The sequence below is a fragment of the Peromyscus maniculatus genome, chromosome 2 (assembly GCF_049852395.1).
Source record: "Peromyscus maniculatus bairdii isolate BWxNUB_F1_BW_parent chromosome 2, HU_Pman_BW_mat_3.1, whole genome shotgun sequence".
Classification (NCBI taxonomy): domain Eukaryota; kingdom Metazoa; phylum Chordata; class Mammalia; order Rodentia; family Cricetidae; genus Peromyscus; species Peromyscus maniculatus.
In genome coordinates, this window is record NC_134853.1 from 48,940,649 (window position 1) to 48,946,991 (window position 6,343).

Below are 6,343 nucleotides of genomic sequence, written 5' to 3' on the forward strand. Positions count from 1 at the left end.
GAATACAGAAGGTGAAAACTGAAGAGAAGGAGACTCCATCTGCTAAGGTATGGGTGAGTTGTCACCCATGCAGGGCTAAGCCTTTCTTGTGATGCAGCTCTTTCAGTTCATCTTTACTCCTGTCATATTCTGTCAGTAAGCTCAATAAACTCATTGATTCCCACGTTAGACTTTGGTAGAAATGTGAGGATGTTTTGTTTTGAGTTTTGCTTTGTCTTTAGGGATTTAGGAGAGGGTAAAGGTTTCTTGTACTTCCCCAGGGAAATGGATGTTATTATAATCTAGACCTGTATTAAAATTCATGAGAATATATGACTCATTGTTGAGAAGCATAATTGCCCCAAATCCCTAAGTTGCAAGCTTGACCACTGTGGTAGTGTGTGTTGATACTACTCCTGGAATAGTTTGTTATAACAGCTGAACATTCCTCCTTCAGTGTTGCACCTTTACATGCAATTCAAAAATCATTCTAAACATACCTCTGTTTCCCCAGACTTAATTCTTTCTGCTCTTTTTTATTCTATCAGTGAAATCAGCTTCAACGTGCACACACACACACACACACACACACGTACATATTCTGAAAATATATTCATTCAAAGCGGTATGGCTCACCATTGTGCATTAATCATTATTCAGAGTGTTTTAAGGAGGGGAGATAGAACATTAGATTTTCTCCCCTTAAGAATATGCTTTAAGCTTTTCGGCTTGTGCCTTGGAGGAGGCTATGGTGCAACTTTTTTTGGTCGTCCCGATACTGGGTTCATCCAACACCAGCCGCCTCCACCATGCCGCCCAAGTTCAACCTCAAGGAGATCAAAGTCGTGCTGTGGGGTGTTCTGTATGGCAAATGTGTTGCTCTGATTGGTCAACAAATAAAACACTGATTGGCCCGTGGCTAGGCAAGAAGTATAGGTGGGACTAACAGAGAGGAGAAAAGAAAGAACAGGAAGGCAGAAGGAGTCACTGCCAACCTCTGCCAGGACAAGCAGCATGTGAAAATGCCAGTAAGCCATGAGCCGTGTGGCAGGGTATAGATTTGTGGAAATGGATTAATTTAAGCTATAAGAACAGTTAGCAAGAGGCCTGCCATGGCCATACAGTTTGTAAGCAATATAAGTCTCTCTGTGTTTACTTGGTTGGGTCTGAGTGGCTGTGGGACTGGCGGGTAACAAAGATTTGTCCTGACTATGGGCAAGGCAGGAAAACTCTAGCTACAAAGTCGTGTAATTGAGGTGCACTGGAGGTGAGGTCCACGCCACATCTGCCTTGGCCCCCAAGATCGGTCCCCTGGGTCTGTCTCCAAAAAAAAGTTGGTGGTGACATTGCTAAGGCAACCGGTGACTGGAAAGGTCTGAGGATCACAGTGAAGCTGACCATCCAGAACAGACAGGCCCAGACCTAGGTGGTGCCCTCTGCCTCTGCCCTGATCATCAAAGCCCTCAAGGATCCACCAAGAGACAGAAAGAGCAGAAGAACATTAAACACAGTGGAAATATCATTTTCGATGAGATCATCAATATTACCCAGCAGATGCGTCACCAGTCTTTAGCCAAAGAGCTTTCTGGAACTATTAAAGAGGTCCTGGGTCCTTCACAGTCTGTGGGCTGCAATGTGGAAGGCCACCATCCTCATGACATCAACCGTGGTGTAGTGGAATGCCCAGCTAGTTAAGAAGCAACAAGAGAGAATATTTCAATAAAAGACCATCTATCTGAAAACAACAACAACAACAAAACAATGATTTATATGGATCACCCTGGAAAGGGGAAATAGATGAGATCTCCTGAGTAAACTGGGGGCAAGGGAGGGCAATAGAAGGTAGGGGATGGGGCATGAGAACATAAGGGAATGGGATGGTCAAGCTGGAACATGGACAGTGTGGATGAGCAATGAAAGAGATATCTTGATAGACAGAGACATCATGGGGATAGAGAGAAACCTAGTGCTAGGGAATTACTAGGAACCTACAAAGATGACCCCAGTTTGGACTACTAGCAGTAGTGGAGAGGGTGCCTGAGCTGGCCTACCCTGGTAATCAGATTGGTGAATACCATAGCTGTCATTATAGAACCTTCATCTAATAACTGGTGGAAACAGATGCAGAGATCCACAGCCAAGCACCAGGCTGAGCTCTAGGAATCCAGTTAAAGAAAGGGAAGAGGGATTCTATGAGCAAGGGGCATCAAGATCATGATGGGGAAATCTATAGACACAACTGAACCAAGCTAGTGGGAACTCATGAATTTTATACCAACAGCAGGAGCCTCTGCATGAACTGGACTAGACCCTCTGCATAAGTGAGACAGTTATATAGCTTGGTCTGTTTAAGGTGCCCCTGGCTGTGGGATCAGGATCTATCCCTGGTGCATGAGCTGGCCTTATGGAGCCCATTTCCTATGGTGGAACACCTTGCACAGCCTTCATACAGGTGGGAGGGGCTTGGACCTGCCTCAACTGAATATATCAGGCTTTGCTGACTCCCCATGGGGGGGCTTACCTTTTTGGTGGAGGGGATGGGTGGGTGAGGAAGGGAAGGCTGGGGTGGGGGAGCTGGAGGAGGGATGAGAGGGGGATCTGTGGTTGTTATGTAAAATGAATAAAAAAAATTCTTAATTAAAAAATAGGATGTGCTTTATGTGGAGAAATGACACACAGTCTGAGTTAATGAAAGGGCATCCTAAGACTGGACTTGGGGTTTGCAAGTCCATGACTGACCCCAACACAAATATTTGGATTAATTTATCCCTGCTAAGATTTTGCACTCAATTGCTTCTATTACATTACCATTCACAATGATTGTACTATGTATGCCTACTGCCTCATTAGAAAGCCTTGTGACCACTTCCTAGTTTATGTTGAAATTGTCCATGTTTCTTTCAGCACATTTTCCAATACCATATCGACTTTTGTCTGCTAATACAAAAACGTTTTATCTAGTACCCTGTATTCCATTCTTAGATCTTTATAATGTCCTCTTTTCTCAGCAATCCCTGTGTCTATGGTGTTGATAAGTTTATCTTTTTAATGTGTCAAGCAAGTTCTGCTTTGTGATCTTTAAAAAAGTTATTATTGATCTATTTATGCATTTATGTGTGTGTGTATATATACTAGAATGTACAGATGTGTATGTGTGATTATTTGCTTGTGAAGGACAGAGGACAACTCTACAGTGTAGGTTCTCTCCTGCCACCTTGTGGGTCCTGGGGATTGAACTCAGGTCATCTGTCCTGCACACAAACTCCTCTACCTCCCAAGTCGCCCCTCAGGCAAACACTTTTCCTACAATACTCTTTCCCCTTCAAACTATCCACTTCAATCTATCATCAATTCCTCCTTCAGTCTATGCTCCATCTCTAAGATTTAACATCATTCTCTTTCCTCTGCATAGTAGACATAAACTCACTCTATCACATTATCTTCTTATAACTATTGGCATAATATTGATGGCTATTAACTGTATTTTCCTGATATATTTTTGAATGCTCACTGTATTGCCCACCAGAATATAAGCTGTCTGAGAGTAGTTACATCTCTATTATTTATTGTTATATTCTCAGAGCCTAGAACAATGTCTAGTACATAATAGAAGGTTCACAGATATTGTTAAATAACAAATGGTTGATGATGGTTATACATTCATAACTCTGGCATTAGGTACCCCAACTCTTTCATTTTTGATTTACTAGTACTAAGGATAAAATGGTGATCCCCCCCAAAAAAAACAACCTAGATATTTGGAAATGAATAAATCAAGAAATAATTTCTTGCTGGAATGATTCTGAAAGGCTTCATGATGAAGGCATTTTTGCTAAAGCTGAGTGGGTAACAAAAGGTAATTTCCAGCAATGAGCATTACATGAGAAAAAGTTTCAAATAAAAATATTTAATGAATTCCAACAAACAATGACTGCTCACTTATTTAAACTGGAGTGTATGAAAGCAAATAATATAGCTTAAAGATGGTAGAGACATATGTCTTAACTGCTATAAAGAGACACCATGGTCAATGCTATTTATAAAAGAAGACACTTAATTGGGGCCTTGCTTACAGTTTTAGGGGATTATTCTATAACCATTACAGTGGATGTTAGAGCAATAGCTAAGAGCTTACATGATCCACACGCAGAAGGCAGAGGGAGAGAGAAGACTGGGTCTGGTGTGGGCTTTTGAAATCACAAAGCCTGTGACACAGTGACATGTTCCAATACTTCTGAATTGTCCAAAAACTGTCCACCAACTGGGAACCAAATACAGAATTATGTGGGTCAATGGGGCACCTTCTCATTCAAACTACCACAAGGTTGGAGACAGGACTGATTAACTCTAAATCCTGGAAAGAAATATAAAGTATGTATGTATTCAGTTCAATAGCTAATTGGTAAGAGTAACAGGTTCATACCTATGTTCTAAGAAGTATAAACAACAGGTTTATATAGCATAAGTCATCAAGACGATGAGTAAAAGAACAGTTTAGAGGCTAGTATAAAAGTTTAGAATAATATACCCAAACACAATCAGAACGATGGCAAACATGAAAAGAAATACAAGACAAAGAAAAAATCACAACCCCCCCCAGAGAGAGAGAGAGAGAGAGAGAGAGACAGACAGACAGACACAGACAGATGTAGGGGGGATAATTTACTTATCGTCAGAATTCAGAGAAAACCACATTTGATCTCCTGAAGGTAGATGATTGAAAGAATGGAGGATGTGTTAACAAGAACAGAGAAACAGGAAGGAAACTAAGATTTGACTCGACAATGATGAGATTCATGTTAATTTTGGCAAGAAGATTTTAATGTGGACAAAAGTGAGCATACTTTCTTGTAGGCATCAAGACATATATAACTCAAGTGGTTTTGATAGGTGAAGTGGGTTTGCAGTCTTTCCTGTCTAAACATTTCCATAGGTGAAGTGCATCAGGGTATTTCTATTTGGAGGCCATAGTGGAAGAGAATATTACTACAAAGATAAGACAGGACAAACTTCCCAGTGAAGGGTTTCCACAATCATGAAATCATCTGGACTATTGTTTTCTGCATCTTACTTTGGGATAACATCATGGGTGCTGTGACAACTGTACCGCCTGATTGGGTGGCCCCTAGCACATAAAAAGTATTTGAAAGATGACTAGTACAAGCTAACATGTGGTGGAGAGTGTGGAACATCAGATTTCGAAGGCTTAGCATGAAAAGAGATATGTGAATACATATAAAATGTTACATGTTGAAATACTGAGTAAAAAAAAAAAAAACACCTTTTCAAACAAAATGTATCTATCATTGACTCGTTTCTGTCCCATGTAAAGATGATACAATGAAGTTATATCCCACAGTTTGACTAGAGATGGAGCTACTAAAGAGAAAATTAAGGCTAAATGGGGCCTTTGTGCAATGGCAACCAGTAGAACTGGTGGCTTGTAAGAAGAAGCAAAGACTCAGAGAAATATGCATAGAGAAAATGCTAGTGATATGAAGACTAGCATAGAGGTGGCTATTGACAGACCACTGAAACCAGCCTCAGCAGATACTATATTTCAAGTGCCTTGACCTTGAGTTCCTGTATCCATAACTGTCTGTTGGATTTTGCAAAGGTAGCCTGAGAACACTAATGTGTTAGTATTTTAATTTTAACATGGCTACTAATATCTTTAAAAAGATAGATGCAGTGTATATATAAAATTTACAAATTAATTCCATGAGATAACATTGTTTTTAGGTCTAGGGTTAATGTGTCAATGGTGTCCTAGGGGGCAAGATGAGCTCATGAATAGCAAAGAAACAGAGTGGTGCTGGGTTTTGACTGAGGAAAGATGTGGCAATTAGTACCTATATTTCTGGGTTGTCTTCTCTAAAATCCAGGAAATCCTAATTAACTTGCTTTCTCTTCTCTCTATCAGAATTGTGTCCCAAAGCATCAGTTACAGCTTTTTCATTGTCTTAAAGTAGGATATGAAGAAATTATTTGAACTAACCCTAAGCCATGTTATGCCACATTTACTGCAAGTTTTAAGAAATATTATAAAGGCAAGAAGAAAACCTGGTGATATGGACCATAATCCAGTTTGTAATAACTTGGGTGACAAAGATGTGACTAAGAAATTTGCCAGGCTAAGATATTTGCAATAGCTACAAATAGTTTGATAACTGTGGTATTTGAAAAATGGAATGGGGGAGGTGCTGAAAGGACTGTGGAAGTGCATTCAAGAGACAATTTGATTTAGTTTGTATATCCCTGGGAATTAGAGGATAGAATGAGTTACACTTATCAGTACAACACTATAATATTGTCCCACTTTCCATTCCTCCTCCAACCCTAAGATCTATATGGTTTTGTGTAT

General features: G+C 40.2%; 1 pseudogene; it reads left to right on the forward strand.

The window, feature by feature from the left end:
- The first annotated feature begins 788 nt into the window (after positions 1–788).
- LOC102904126 (large ribosomal subunit protein uL11-like) lies at positions 789–1,704 on the forward strand (annotated as a pseudogene).
- Positions 1,705–6,343: the final 4,639 nt, after the last annotated feature.